The sequence below is a fragment of the Pholis gunnellus genome, assembly GCF_910591455.1.
Source record: "Pholis gunnellus genome assembly, chromosome: 5".
Taxonomy (NCBI): Eukaryota; Metazoa; Chordata; class Actinopteri; order Perciformes; family Pholidae; genus Pholis; species Pholis gunnellus.
In genome coordinates this window covers 27,268,054-27,283,595 of record NC_136531.1, presented here as the reverse complement: position 1 = coordinate 27,283,595, position 15,542 = coordinate 27,268,054, and the positions used below count along the sequence as shown (strand labels likewise).

The window sequence follows — 15,542 nt, the reverse complement described above, 5'->3', positions numbered from 1 at the left end:
GTATGCTCTTGAGACCTTGGCAGTGAAATGTTACTCAAAGATCAAAAAGTTATCGTACTATGTATCCGTGGCGTGGCGTCAAAAAAACACCATTCGCCATGAAAAAGGAAGTAGTTGTAACTCGGCCGTACATTGTCTAATCTGCTCCAAATCTCTCATATGTCATATCATCCTGACTCAGAACACATCTATATGAAAATGTAGAATCATAGTAAGAGCGCCACCTATTGGCAACTGGAAGTTGTACGTTTTGTACTTTGACATCCTGCTCCTCACAGATTAATCAGATCCCTCTCAAATGTTGCCAGGAAAGCCTTAAGACCTTGATCATGCTTCATTGTGAAGATTGTAAGAAGTTGTCGAAGGGCGGCGACGTGGCGGCTCGGCGAATTTCGATCCTTCGCCATGAACGAATAAACTGATGTAACTCGACTCCACATCATCAGATCTTTACCAGATTTCACATGTTTGATTAGACTCCAGGCCTGAAGACATCTGCAGGCCAATTTTTAATCATAGTCATAGCGCCACCTACTGGTAACAGTAAGTTAAAGACTTTATACTTTGCCTTGTTTCTCTTAGTAGGTAAATCAGATCAACATCAAACTACTTCCACACAAATGTAAGAAGTTCATAATGCCAGTTCATGAAGCTTTTGATGTTTCGTCAAACGCCGTTGCCGTGGCGACGCAGTCTTCGCTGTGAAAAACGAAGGTCATTTTGAGAGGCTAAAAAAGCTCGAAACATAAGCAAACTCTGCACGCAGATTACAATCCCAAAATGTAGTGATATAAAATGCTTTTATTCATTCAGAGTGGCAAATCGGCTCAATAGCGCCCCCTACAACATTTCGACGAAGCAGCCCTCGCACTACGTTTCACATAGATTTACAAAATTTGGTGGGCACATGTATCACATGTGGACTTAAATAAAAGTCTCTTGGGACCATGCTCTAAACCCAACCGGAAGTCACCCATTTTGAATTTCTAGTGTCGTTTTTGTCATTTCCAGGCGCTGCACTTTAACAAACTCCTCCTAGGGAAATAATCGAATCAACTTCAAAATTGGTCAGTACAATCTAAAGACCTTTGTGATGAAAAGTTACTCAAAACTTGTTGTTTCGTGAAAAGCTGTTGCCGTGGCAACGCATTCTTCGCCATGAAAAATGAAGGTGTTTTTGAGGGGCTAAAAATGCTCAAAACATAACAAAACTTGTCAAACACATTTAAAATCATGAATGTAGTTATCTGATGTGACTTTAATGTGTCAGAGTGGCAAGTCGGCTCAATAGCGCCCCCTACAATATTTCGCCGATGCAGCCCTCGCAGTACGTCTCACCTAGATGTATAAAATTTGGGAAGTAGGTGTATCACATATAGACTTAAAAAAAGGTCTTAGGGCTCTAAGCTCTAAACCCAACCAGAAGTCAGCCATTTTGAATTTTGTATGAATTTATAGTGTCGTTTGTGAAATTTCCAGGCGCTCTACTTTAACGAACTCCTCCTAGGGAATTAATCAGATCAACTTAGAATTTGGTCAGAACAATCTCAAGACCTTCGTGATTGAAAGTTACTAAAAGCTTTAGGTGTCATCAAACGACGTGGATTTGGTGTGGCAGCCATTTTACATGGTTCACCATCATCCATCAAGCTGTTGTAACTCTACTGTACTTTGTCAAAACTGTCCCAAACTTGACATGGTTGTTGACTGTCATGACTTTAGGACTTCTGCATGCCAATATTAACTCATAGTCATAGCGCCACCTACTGATAAGCACGGACGTAAGCAGGATTCTATAACTACAGCGGCCCAAACACTGAACTTATTAAAAGGGTTTGTGGGCACACCATGAGAAAAAGACTTCTCTGATCTAAATATGTGCAAACTAAGATGCTTGGAGAGCAAAAGTTAGATAACAGTAGGTTATCCAAACCATATCAGTCGACATTAGTATAAGTGATCTGTCCAGAGCTTCTACACGAGAATCAGGTTAAATGTCACAATGAATGCTTCACAAAACAGTCTAAAGTTACAGAAGAGCTTAAAAAGAAAACGGTGTTAAATTAAAGTGTTCAAGTAAAAGCAAATGATACTACTGTTTTCTTAACTTTCATGTAAGTCCAAATAAAATCAGGACACTGCAGGGAGTTGAACCCCATCCCAGTAAACTGACAGTCTGTTATGTTACTAACCCTGAAGCGCATTCACGCACATTCATTTTCTTGATGATCTTAACAGGCTTTCATTTATGATTGTATTGGAGGTACCCTCAACACATTTGAGGCTTAAGACCTGTCAACGCGATCTTGTTACGCTGCTGGTCGACGCAGGAAATATCATCTAACTCATGCACGCAGTTTTTGATGGTCAAAGAAACGCACGGCAGCGTCCTCCAGAGTCCTGCCAGTACCCTCGACGTGCGTGAATGTGCGAGGGCCCGGTCAATGCTGCTTGCAGCTTTAATTATTATTATTTTTACTCTTTTGTCGCAAAAAGGAGGTGCTTGGGATTCTGGCAACATTTTGAAATTTTGCACGCAAGCCAGAATTTGTGAAAATTGCAGTCTGATTGGGGTGTCCAGCTGCGTTATGAAATATTGGCTCGCTAGCGCCCCCTATTGAGTAGCCCCAACATTGGGTTTCACCGAGCTGTATGAAACTTGGTAGGTATGTGGAACGTGATGGGGCGTACAAAAAATCCTCTTGGAATTTTTCACTAAACCAAACAGGAAGTCGGCCATTTTGAAGTATATGACGTTATTGGACCGTTTCAAGGCATCATACTTTAACGAACTCCTCCTAGAGATTGAACCCGATCGACTTCAGACTTGGTCAGTATGCTCTTGAGACCTTGGCAGTGAAATGTTACTCAAAGATCAAAAAGTTATCGTACTATGTATCCGTGGCGTGGCGTTAAAAAAACACCATTCGCCATGAAAAAGGAAGTTGTTGTAACTCGGCCGTACATTGTCTAATCTGCTCCAAATCTCTCATATGTCATATCATCCTGACTCAGAACACATCTATATGAAAATTTTGAATCATAGTAAGAGCGCCACCTATTGGCAACTGGAAGTTGTACGTTTTGTACTTTGACATCCTGCTCCTCACAGATTAATCAGATCCCTCTCAAATGTTGCCAGGAAAGCCTTAAGACCTTGATCATGCTTCATTGTGAAGATTGTAAGAAGTTGTCGAAGGGCGGCGACGTAGCGGCTCGGCGAATTTCGATCCTTCGCCATGAACGAATAAACTGATGTAACTCGACTCCACATCATCAGATCTTTACCAGATTTCACATGTTTGATTAGACTCCAGGCCTGAAGACATCTGCAGGCCAATTTTTAATCATAGTCATAGCGCCACCTACTGGTAACAGTAAGTTAAAGACTTTATACTTTGCCTTGTTTCTCTTAGTAGGTAAATCAGATCAACATCAAACTACTTCCACACAAATGTAAGAAGTTCATAATGCCAGTTCATGAAGCTTTTGATGTTTCGTCAAACGCCGTTGCCGTGGCGACGCAGTCTTCGCCGTGAAAAACGAAGGTCGTTTTGAGAGGCTTAAAAAGCTCGAAACATAAGCAAACTCGGCACGCAGATTACAAGCCCAAAATGTAGTTATATAATATGATTTTATTCATTCAGAGTGGCAAATCGGCTCAATAGCGCCCCCTACAACATTTCGACGAAGCAGCCCTCGCACTACGTTTCACATAGACTTACAAAATTTGGTGGGCACATGTATAACATGTGGACTTAAATAAAAGTCTCTTGGGACCATGCTCTAAACCCAACCGGAAGTCACCCATTTTGAATTTATTTTGAATTTCTAGTGTCGTTTTTGTCATTTCCAGGCGCTGCACTTTAACGAACTCCTCCTAGGGAAATAATCGAATCAACTTCAAAATTGGTCAGTACAATCTAAAGACCTTTGTGATGAAAAGTTACTCAAAACTTGTTGTTTCGTGAAAAGCTGTTGCCGTGGCAACGCATTCTTCGCCATGAAAAATGAAGGTGTTTTTGAGGGGCTAAAAATGATCAAAACATAACAAAACTTGTCAAACACATTTAAAATCATGAATGTAGTTATCTGATGTGACTTTAATGTGTCAAAGTGGCAAGTCGGCTCAATAGCGCCCCCTACAATATTTCGCCGATGCAGCCCTCGCAGTACGTCTCACCTAGATGTATAAAATTTGGGAAGTAGGTGTATCACATATAGACTTAAAAAAAGGTCTTAGGGGTCTAAGCTCTAAACCCCACCAGAAGTCAGCCATTTTGAATTTTGTATGAATTTATAGTGTCGTTTGTGCAATTTCCAGGCGCTCTACTTTAACGAACTCCTCCTAGGGAAATAATCGAATCAACTTCAAAATTGGTCAGTACAATCTAAAGACCTTTGTGATGAAAAGTTACTCAAAGCTTGTTGTTTTGTGAAAAGCTGTTGCCGTGGCAACGCATTCTTCGCCATGAAAAATGAAGGTGTTTTTGAAGGGGCTAAAAATGCTCAAAACATAACGAAACTTGTCAAACACGTTTGCAATCCTGAATGTAGTTATCTGATATGACTTTAATGTTTCAGAGTGACAAGTCGGCTCGATAGCGCCCCCTACAATATTTCGCCGATGCAGCCCTCGCAGTACGTCTCACCTACATGGATATAAATTGGGAAGTAGGTTTATTACATATAGACTTAAAAAAAGGTCTTAGGGCTCTAAGCTCTAAACCCCACCAGAAGTCAGCCATTTTGAATTTTGTATGAATTTATAGCGTCGTTTGTGCAATTTCCAGGCGCTCTACTTTAACGAACTCCTCCTAGGAAATTAATCAGATCAACTTAGAATTTGGTCAGAACAATCTCAAGACCTTCGTGATTGAAAGTTACTAAAAGCTTTAGGTGTCATCAAACGACATGGATTTGGTGTGGCAGCCATTTTACATGGTTCACCATCATCCATCAAGCTGTTGTAACTCAACTGTACTTTGTCAAAACTGTCCCAAACTTGACATGGTTGTTGACTGTCATGACTTTAGGACTTCTGCGTGCCAATATTAACTCATAGTTATAGCGCCACCTACTGATAAGCACGGACGTATGCAGGATTCTATAACTACAGCGGCCCAAACACTGAACTTATTAAAAGGGTTTGTGGGCACACCACGAGAAAAAGACTTCTCTGATCTAAATATGTGCAAACTAAGATGCTTGGAGAGCAAAAGTTAGATAACAGTAGGTTATCCAAACCATATCAGTCGACATTAGTATAAATGATCTGTCCAGAGCTTCTACACGACAATCAGGTTAAATGTCACAATGAATGCTTCACAAAACAGTCTAAAGTTACAGAAGAGCTTAAAAAGAAAACGGTGTTAAATTAAAGTGTTCAAGTAAAAGCAAATGATACTACTGTTTTCTTAACTTTCATGTAAGTCCAAATAAAATCAGGACACTGCAGGGAGTTGAACCCCATCCCAGTAAACTGACTGTCTGTTATGTTACTAACCCTGAAGCGCATTCACGCACATTCATTTTCTTGATGATCTTAACAGGCTTTCATTTATGATTGTATCGGAGGTACCCTCAACACATTTGAGGCTTAAGACCTGTCAACGCGATCTTGTTACGCTGCTGGTCGACGCAGGAAATATCATCTAACTCATGCACGCAGTGTTTGATGGTCAAAGAAACGCACGGCAGCGTCCTCCAGAGTCCTGCCAGTACCCTCGACGTGCGTGAATGTGCGAGGGCCCGGTCAATGCTGCTTGCAGCTTTAATTAGGGCCCGAGCACCGACGTAGTCGGAGCGGAGGACCTATTGTAATCGTAATGTTTATTAGGGCCCGAGCACCGACGTAGTCGGAGCGGAGGACCTATTGTAATCGTAATGTTTATTAGGGCCCGAGCACCGACGTAGTCGGAGCGGAGGACCTATTGTAATCGTAATGTTTATTATTATTATTATTATTATTAGGGCCCGAGCACCGACGTAGTCGGAGCGGAGGACCTATTGTAATCGTAATGTTTATTATTATTATTATTATTCTTCCGATTATTTTTCATGTTTCGTCGCAAAAAGGAGGTGCTTGGGATTCTGGCAACATTTTGAAATTTTGCACGCAAGCCAGAATTTGTGAAAATTGCAGTCTGATTGGGGTGTCCAGCTGCGTTTTGAAATATTGGCTCGCTAGCGCCCCCTATTGAGTAGCCCCAACATTGGGTTTCACCTAGCTGTATGAAATTTGCTAGGTATGTGGAACGTGATGGGGCGTACAAAAAATCCTCTTGGAATTTTTCACTAAACCAAACAGGAAGTCGGCCATTTTGAAGTGTATGACGTTTTTGGACCGTTTCAAGGCATCATACTTTAACGAACTCCTCCTAGAGATTGAACCCGATCGACTTCAGACTTGGTCAGTATGCTCTTGAGACCTTGGCAGTGAAATGTTACTCAAAGATCAAAAAGTTATCGTACTATGTATCCGTGGCGTGGCGTCAAAAAAACACCATTCGCCATGAAAAAGGAAGTAGTTGTAACTCGGCCGTACATTGTCTAATCTGCTCCAAATCTCTCATATGTCATATCATCCCGACTCAGAACACATCTATATGAAAATTTTGAATCATAGTAAGAGCGCCACCTATTGGCAACTGGAAGTTGTACGTTTTGTACATTGACATCCTGCTCCTCACAGATTAATCAGATCCCTCTCAAATGTTGCCAGGAAAGCCTTAAGACCTTGATCATGCTTCATTGTGAAGATTGTAAGAAGTTGTCGAAGGGCGGCGACGTAGCGGCTCGGCGAATTTCGATCCTTCGCCATGAACGAATAAACTGATGTAACTCGACTCCACATCATCAGATCTTAACCAGATTTCACATGTTTGATTAGACTCCAGGCCTGAAGACATCTGCAGGCCAATTTTTAATCATAGTCATAGCGCCACCTACTGGTAACAGTAAGTTAAAGACTTTATACTTTGCCTTGTTTCTCTTAGTAGGTAAATCAGATCAACATCAAACTACTTCCACACAAATGTAAGAAGTTCATAATGCCAGTTCATGAAGCTTTTGATGTTTCGTCAAACGCCGTTGCCGTGGCGACGCAGTCTTCGCCGTGAAAAACGAAGGTCGTTTTGAGAGGCTTAAAAAGCTCGAAACATAAGCAAACTCTGCACGCAGATTACAAGCCCAAAATGTAGTTATATAATATGATTTTATTCATTCAGAGTGGCAAATCGGCTCAATAGCGCCCCCTACAACATTTCGACGAAGCAGCCCTCGCACTACGTTTCACATAGACTTACACAATTTGGTGGGCACATGTATAACATGTGGACTTAAATAAAAGTCTCTTGGGACCATGCTCTAAACCCAACCGGAAGTCACCCATTTTGAATTTATTTTGAATTTCTAGTGTCGTTTTTGTCATTTCCAGGCGCTGCACTTTAACGAACTCCTCCTAGGGAAATAATCGAATCAACTTCAAAATTGGTCAGTACAATCTAAAGACCTTTGTGATGAAAAGTTACTCAAAGCTTGTAGTTTCGTGAAAAGCTGTTGCCATGGCAACGCATTCTTCGCCATGAAAATTGAAGGTGTTTTTGAGGGGCTAAAACTGCTCAAAACATAACAAAACTTGTCAAACACATTTAAAATCATGAATGTAGTGATCTGATGTGACTTTAATGTGTCAGAGTGGCAAGTCGGCTCAATAGCGCCCCCTACAATATTTCGCCGATGCAGCCCTCGCAGTACGTCTCACCTAGATGTATACAAATTGGGAAGCAGGTGTATCTCATATAGACTTAAAAAAAGGTCTTAGGGGTCTAAGCTCTAAACCCAACCAGAAGTCAGCCATTTTGAATTTTGTATGAATTTATAGCGTCGTTTGTGCAATTTCCAGGCGCTCTACTTTAACGAACTCCTCCTAGGGAATTAATCAGATCAACTTAGAATTTGGTCGGAACAATCTCAAGACCTTAGTTATTAAAAGTTACTAAAAGCTTTAGGTTTCATCAAACGACGTGGATTTGGTGTGGCAGCCATTTTACATGGTTCACCATCATCCATCAAGCTGTTGTAACTCTACTGTACTTTGTCAAAACTGTCCCAAACTTGACATGCTTGATGACTGTCATGACTTTAGGACTTCTGCATGCCAATATTAACTCATAGTCATAGCGCCACCTACTGATAAGCACGGACGTAAGCAGGATTCTATAATTACAGCGGACCAAACACTGAACTTATTAAAAGGGTTTGTGGGCACACCATGAGAAAAAGACTTCTCTGATCTAAATATGTGCAAACTAAGATGCTTGGAGAGCAAAAGTTAGATAACAGTGGGTTTTCAAACCATGTCAGTCGACATTAGTATAAATGATCTGTCCAGAGCTTCTACTTGAGAATCAGGTTAAATGTCACAATGAATGCTTCACAAAACAGTCTAAAGTTACAGAAGAGCTTAAAAAGAAAATGGTGTTAAATTAAAGTGTTCAAGTAAAAGCAAATGATACTACTGTTTTCTTAACTTTCATGTAAGTCCAAATAAAATCAGAACACTGCAGGGAGTTGAACCCCATCCCAGTAAACTGACAGTCTGTTATGTTACTAACCCTGAAGCGCATTCACGCACATTCATTTTCTTGATGATCTTAACAGGCTTTCATTTATGATTGTATTGGAGGTACCCTCAACACATTTGAGGCTTAAGACCTGTCAACGCGATCTTGTTACGCTGCTGGTCGACGCAGGAAATATCATCTAACTCATGCACGCAGTGTTTGATGGTCACAGAAACGCACGGCAGCGTCCTCCAGAGTCCTGCCAGTACCCTCGACGTGCGTGAATGTGCGAGGGCCCGGTCAATGCTGCTTGCAGCTTTAATTAGGGCCCGAGCACCGACGTAGTCGGAGCGGAGGACCTATTGTAATCGTAATGTTTATTATTATTATTATTATTATTATTATTATTTTTACTCTTTTGTCGCAAAAAGGAGGTGCTTGGGATTCTGGCAACATTTTGAAATTTTGCACGCAAGCCAGAATTTGTGAAAATTGCAGTCTGATTGGGGTGTCCAGCTGCGTTATGAAATATTGGCTCGCTAGCGCCCCCTATTGAGTAGCCCCAACATTGGGTTTCACCGAGCTGTATGAAATTTGGTAGGTATGTGGAACGTGATGGGGCGTACAAAAAATCCTCTTGGAATTTTTCACTAAACCAAACAGGAAGTCGGCCATTTTGAAGTGTATGACGTTTTTGGACCGTTTCAAGGCATCATACTTTAACAAACTCCTCCTAGAGATTGAACCCGATCGACTTCAGACTTGGTCAGTATGCTCTTGAGACCTTGGCAGTGAAATGATACTCAAAGATCAAAAAGTTATCGTACTATGTATCCGTGGCGTGGCGTCAAAAAAACACCATTCGCCATGAAAAAGGAAGTTGTTGTAACTCGGCCGTACATTGTCTAATCTGCTCCAAATCTCTCATATGTCATATCATCCTGACTCAGAACACATCTATATGAAAATTTTGAATCATAGCAAGAGCGCCACCTATTGGCAACTGGAAGTTGTACGTTTTGTACTTTGACATCCTGCTCCTCACAGATTAATCAGATCCCTCTCAAATGTTGCCAGGAAAGCCTTAAGACCTTGATCATGCTTCATTGTGAAGATTGTAAGAAGTTGTCGAAGGGCGGCGACGTAGCGGCTCGGCGAATTTCGATCCTTCGCCATGAACGAATAAACTGATGTAACTCGACTCCACATCATCAGATCTTTACCAGATTTCACATGTTTGATTAGACTCCAGGCCTGAAGACATCTGCAGGCCAATTTTTAATCATAGTCATAGCGCCACCTACTGGTAACAGTAAGTTAAAGACTTTATACTTTGCCTTGTTTCTCTTAGTAGGTAAATCAGATCAACATCAAACTACTTCCACACAAATGTAAGAAGTTCATAATGCCAGTTCATGAAGCTTTTGATGTTTCGTCAAACGCCGTTGCCGTGGCGACGCAGTCTTCGCCGTGAAAAACGAAGGTCGTTTTGAGAGGCTTAAAAAGCTCGAAACATAAGCAAACTCGGCACGCAGATTACAAGCCCAAAATGTAGTTATATAATATGATTTTATTCATTCAGAGTGGCAAATCGGCTCAATAGCGCCCCCTACAACATTTCGACGAAGCAGCCCTCGCACTACGTTTCACATAGACTTACAAAATTTGGTGGGCACATGTATAACATGTGGACTTAAATAAAAGTCTCTTGGGACCATGCTCTAAACCCAACCGGAAGTCACCCATTTTGAATTTATTTTGAATTTCTAGTGTCGTTTTTGTCATTTCCAGGCGCTGCACTTTAACGAACTCCTCCTAGGGAAATAATCGAATCAACTTCAAAATTGGTCAGTACAATCTAAAGACCTTTGTGATGAAAAGTTACTCAAAACTTGTTGTTTCGTGAAAAGCTGTTGCCGTGGCAACGCATTCTTCGCCATGAAAAATGAAGGTGTTTTTGAGGGGCTAAAAATGATCAAAACATAACAAAACTTGTCAAACACATTTAAAATCATGAATGTAGTTATCTGATGTGACTTTAATGTGTCAGAGTGGCAAGTCGGCTCAATAGCGCCCCCTACAATATTTCGCCGATGCAGCCCTCGCAGTACGTCTCACCTAGATGTATAAAATTTGGGAAGTAGGTGTATCACATATAGACTTAAAAAAAGGTCTTAGGGGTCTAAGCTCTAAACCCAACCAGAAGTCAGCCATTTTGAATTTTGTATGAATTTATAGTGTCGTTTGTGCAATTTCCAGGCGCTCTACTTTAACGAACTCCTCCTAGGGAATTAATCAGATCAACTTAGAATTTGGTCAGAACTATCTCAAGACCTTAGTGATTAAAAGTTACTAAAACCTTTAGGTTTCATCAAACGACGTGGATTTGGTGTGGCAGCCATTTTACATGGTTCACCATTATCCATCAAGCTGTTGTAACTGGACTGTACTTTGTCAAAACTGTCCCAAACTTGACATGCTTGATGACTGTCATGACTCTAGGACTTCTGCATTTCAATATTAACTCATAGTCATAGCGCCCCCTACTGATAAGCACGGACGTAAGCTGGATTCTATAAATACAGCGGCCCAAACACTGAACTTATTAAAAGGGTTTGTGGGCACACCATGAGAAAAAGACTTCTCTGATCTAAATATGTGCAAACTAAGATGCTTGGAGAGCAAAAGTTAGATAACAGTGGGTTTTCAAACCATGTCAGTCGACATTAGTATAAATGATCTGTCCAGAGCTTCTACTTGAGAATCAGGTTAAATGTCAGAGTGAATGCTTCAGACTACAATCTTATGTTGCAGAAGAGCTTAAAATGAAAACAGTGTTAAATTAATGTGTTCATGTAATAGCACATGATTCTACTGTTTTGTTAACTTTCATCTAAGTCCAAATCCAATCAGCAGGACACTGCAGGGAGTTGAACCCCATCCCAGTAAACTGACAGTCTGTTATGTTACTAACCCTGAAGCGCATTCACGCACATTCATTTTCTTGATGATCTTAACAGGCTTTCATTTATGATTGTATTGGAGGTACCCTCAACACATTTGAGGCTTAACACCTGTCAACGCGATCTTGTTACGCTGCTGGTCGACGCAGGAAATATCAGCTAACTCATGCACGCAGTGTTTGATGGTCACAGAAACGCACGGCAGCGTCCTCCAGAGTCCTGCCAGTACCCTCGACGTGCGTGAATGTGCGAGGGCCCGGTCAATGCTGCTTGCAGCTTTAATTTTTACTGTTTTTGCTCAAAAAGGAGGTGCTTGGGATACTGGCAGAACTTTGAAATTTTGCACGCAAGCCAGAATTTGTGAAAATTTTGATCTGATTTGGGTGTCCAGCTGCGTTATGAAATGTTGGCTCGCTAGCGCCCCCTATTGAGTAGCCCCAACATTGGGTTTCACCTAGCTGTATGAAATTTGGTAGGTATGTGGAACGTGATGGGGCGTACAAAAAATCCTCTTGGAATTTTTCACCAAACCAAACAGGAAGTCGGCCATTTTTAAGTGTATGGCGTTTTCGGACCGTTTCAAGGCATCATACTTTAACGAACTCCTCCTAGAGATTGAACCCGATCGACTTCAGACTTGGTCAGTATGCTCTTGACGCCTTGGCAGTGAAATGTTACTCAAAGATCAAAAAGTTATCGAACTATGTATCCGTGGCGTGGCGTCAAAAAGACACCATTCGCCATGAAAAAGGAAGTTGTTGTAACTCGGCCGTACATTGTCTAATCTGCTCCAAATCTCTCATATGTCATATCATCCTGACTCAGAACACATCTATATGAAAATTTAGAATCATAGTAAGAGCGCCACCTAGTGGCAACTGGAAGTTGTACGTTTTGTACTTTGACATCCTGCTCCTCACAGATTAATCAGATCTCTCTCAAATGTTGCCAGGAAAGCCTTAAGACCTTGATCATGCTTCATTGTGAAGATTGTAAGAAGTTGTCGAAGGGCGGCGACGTAGCGGCTCGGCGAATTTCGATCCTTCGCCATGAACGAATAAACTGATGTAACTCGACTCCACATCATCAGATCTTTACCAGATTTCACATGTTTGATTAGACTCCAGGCCTGAAGACATCTGCAGGCCAATTTGTAATCATAGTCATAGCGCCACCTACTGGTAACAGTAAGTTAAAGACTTTATACTTTGCCTTGTTTCTCTTAGTAGGTAAATCAGATCAACATCAAACTACTTCCACACAAATGTAAGAAGTTCATAATGCCAGTTCATGAAGCTTTTGATGTTTCGTCAAACGCCGTTGCCGTGGCGACGCAGTCTTCGCCGTGAAAAACGAAGGTCGTTTTGAGAGGCTTAAAAAGCTCGAAACATAAGCAAACTCTGCACGCAGATTACAAGCCCAAAATGTAGTTATATAATATGATTTTATTCATTCAGTGTGGCAAATCGGCTCAATAGCGCCCCCTACAACATTTCGACGAAGCAGCCCTCGCACTACGTTTCACATAGACTTACAAAATTTGGTGGGCACATGTATAACATGTGGACTTAAATAAAAGTCTCTTGGGACCATGCTCTAAACCCAACCGGAAGTCACCCATTTTGAATTTCTTTTGAATTTCTAGTGTCGTTTTTGTCATTTCCAGGCGCTGCACTTTAACGAACTCCTCCTAGGGAAATAATCTAATCAACTTCAAAATTTGTCAGTACAATCTAAAGACCTTTGTGATGAAAAGTTACTCAAAACTTGTTGTTTCGTGAAAAGCTGTTGCCGTGGCAACGCATTCTTCGCCATGAAAAATGAAGGTGTTTTTGAGGGGCTAAAAATGCTCAAAACATAACAAAACTTGTCAAACACATTTAAAATCATGAATGTAGTTATCTGATGTGACTTTAATGTGTCAGAGTGGCAAGTCGGCTCAATAGCGCCCCCTACAATATTTCGCCGATGCAGCCCTCGCAGTACGTCTCACCTAGATGTATAAAATTTGGGAAGTAGGTGTATCACATATAGACTTAAAAAAAGGTCTTAGGGGTCTAAGCTCTAAACCCAACCAGAAGTCAGCCATTTTGAATTTTGTATGAATGTATAGTGTCGTTTGTGCAATTTCCAGGCGCTCTACTTTAACGAACTCCTCCTAGGGAATTAATCAGATCAACTTAGAATTTGGTCGGAACTATCTCAAGACCTTAGTGATTAAAAGTTACTAAAAGCTTTAGGTTTCATCAAACGACGTGGATTTGGTGTGGCAGCCATTTTACATGGTTCACCATCATCCATCAAGCTGTTGTAACTCTACTGTACTTTGTCAAAACTGTCCCAAACTTGACATGGTTGTTGACTGTCATGACTTTAGGACTTCTGCATGCCAATATTAACTCATAGTCATAGCGCCACCTACTGATAAGCACGGACGTAAGCAGGATTCTATAATTACAGCGGCCCAAACACTGAACTTATTAAAAGGGTTTGTGGGCACACCATGAGAAAAAGACTTCTCTGATCTAAATATGTGCAAACTAAGATGCTTGGAGAGCAAAAGTTAGATAACAGTGGGTTTTCAAACCATGTCAGTCGACATTAGTATAAATGATCTGTCCAGAGCTTCTACTTGAGAATCAGGTTAATTGTCACAGTGAATGCTTCACAAAACAGTCTAAAGTCACAGAAGAGCTTAAAAAGAAAACGGTGTTAAATTAAAGTGTTCAAGTGAAAGCAAATGATACTACTGTTTTCTTAATTTTCATGTAAGTCCAAACGAAATCAGGACACTGCAGGGAGTTGAACCCCATCTCAGTAAACTGACAGTCTGTTATGTTACTAACCCTGAAGCGCATTCACGCACATTCATTTTCTTGATGATCTTAACAGGCTTTCATTTATGATTGTATTGGAGGTACCCTCAACACATTTGAGGCTTAAGACCTGTCAACGCGATCTTGTTACGCTGCTGGTCGACGCAGGAAATATCATCTAACTCATGCACGCAGTGTTTGATGGTCAAAGAAACGCACGGCAGCGTCCTCCAGAGTCCTGCCAGTACCCTCGACGTGCGTGAATGTGCGAGGGCCCGGTCAATGCTGCTTGCAGCTTTAATTATTATTATTATTCTTCCGATTATTTTTCATGTTTCGTCGCAAAAAGGAGGTGCTTGGGATTCTGGCAACATTTTGAAATTTTGCACGCAAGCCAGAATTTGTGAAAATTGCAGTCTGATTGGGGTGTCCAGCTGCGTTTTGAAATATTGGCTCGCTAGCGCCCCCTATTGAGTAGCCCCAACATTGGGTTTCACCTAGCTGTATGAAATTTGCTAGGTATGTGGAACGTGATGGGGCGTACAAAAAATCCTCTTGGAATTTTTCACTAAACCAAACAGGAAGTCGGCCATTTTGAAGTGTATGACGTTTTTGGACCGTTTCAAGGCATCATACTTTAACGAACTCCTCCTAGAGATTGAACCCGATCGACTTCAGACTTGGTCAGTATGCTCTTGAGACCTTGGCAGTGAAATGTTACTCAAAGATCAAAAAGTTATCGTACTATGTATCCGTGGCGTGGCGTCAAAAAAACACCATTCGCCATGAAAAAGGAAGTAGTTGTAACTCGGCCGTACATTGTCTAATCTGCTCCAAATCTCTCATATGTCATATCATCCCGACTCAGAACACATCTATATGAAAATTTTGAATCATAGTAAGAGCGCCACCTATTGGCAACTGGAAGTTGTACGTTTTGTACATTGACATCCTGCTCCTCACAGATTAATCAGATCCCTCTCAAATGTTGCCAGGAAAGCCTTAAGACCTTGATCATGCTTCATTGTGAAGATTGTAAGAAGTTGTCGAAGGGCGGCGACGTAGCGGCTCGGCGAATTTCGATCCTTCGCCATGAACGAATAAACTGATGTAACTCGACTCCACATCATCAGATCTTAACCAGATTTCACATGTTTGATTAGACTCCAGGCCTGAAGACATCTGCAGGCCAATTT

At 41.3% G+C, this 15,542-nt stretch overlaps 1 protein-coding gene across 1 annotated transcript in view; it reads left to right on the top strand.

Moving 5' to 3' along the window:
• LOC306696304 (E3 ubiquitin-protein ligase TRIM21-like) overlaps nucleotides 1-15,542 on the top strand; it is a 64,296-nt gene that overhangs the window by 34,137 nt on the left and 14,617 nt on the right. The gene's annotated exons all lie outside the window — the stretch shown is intronic.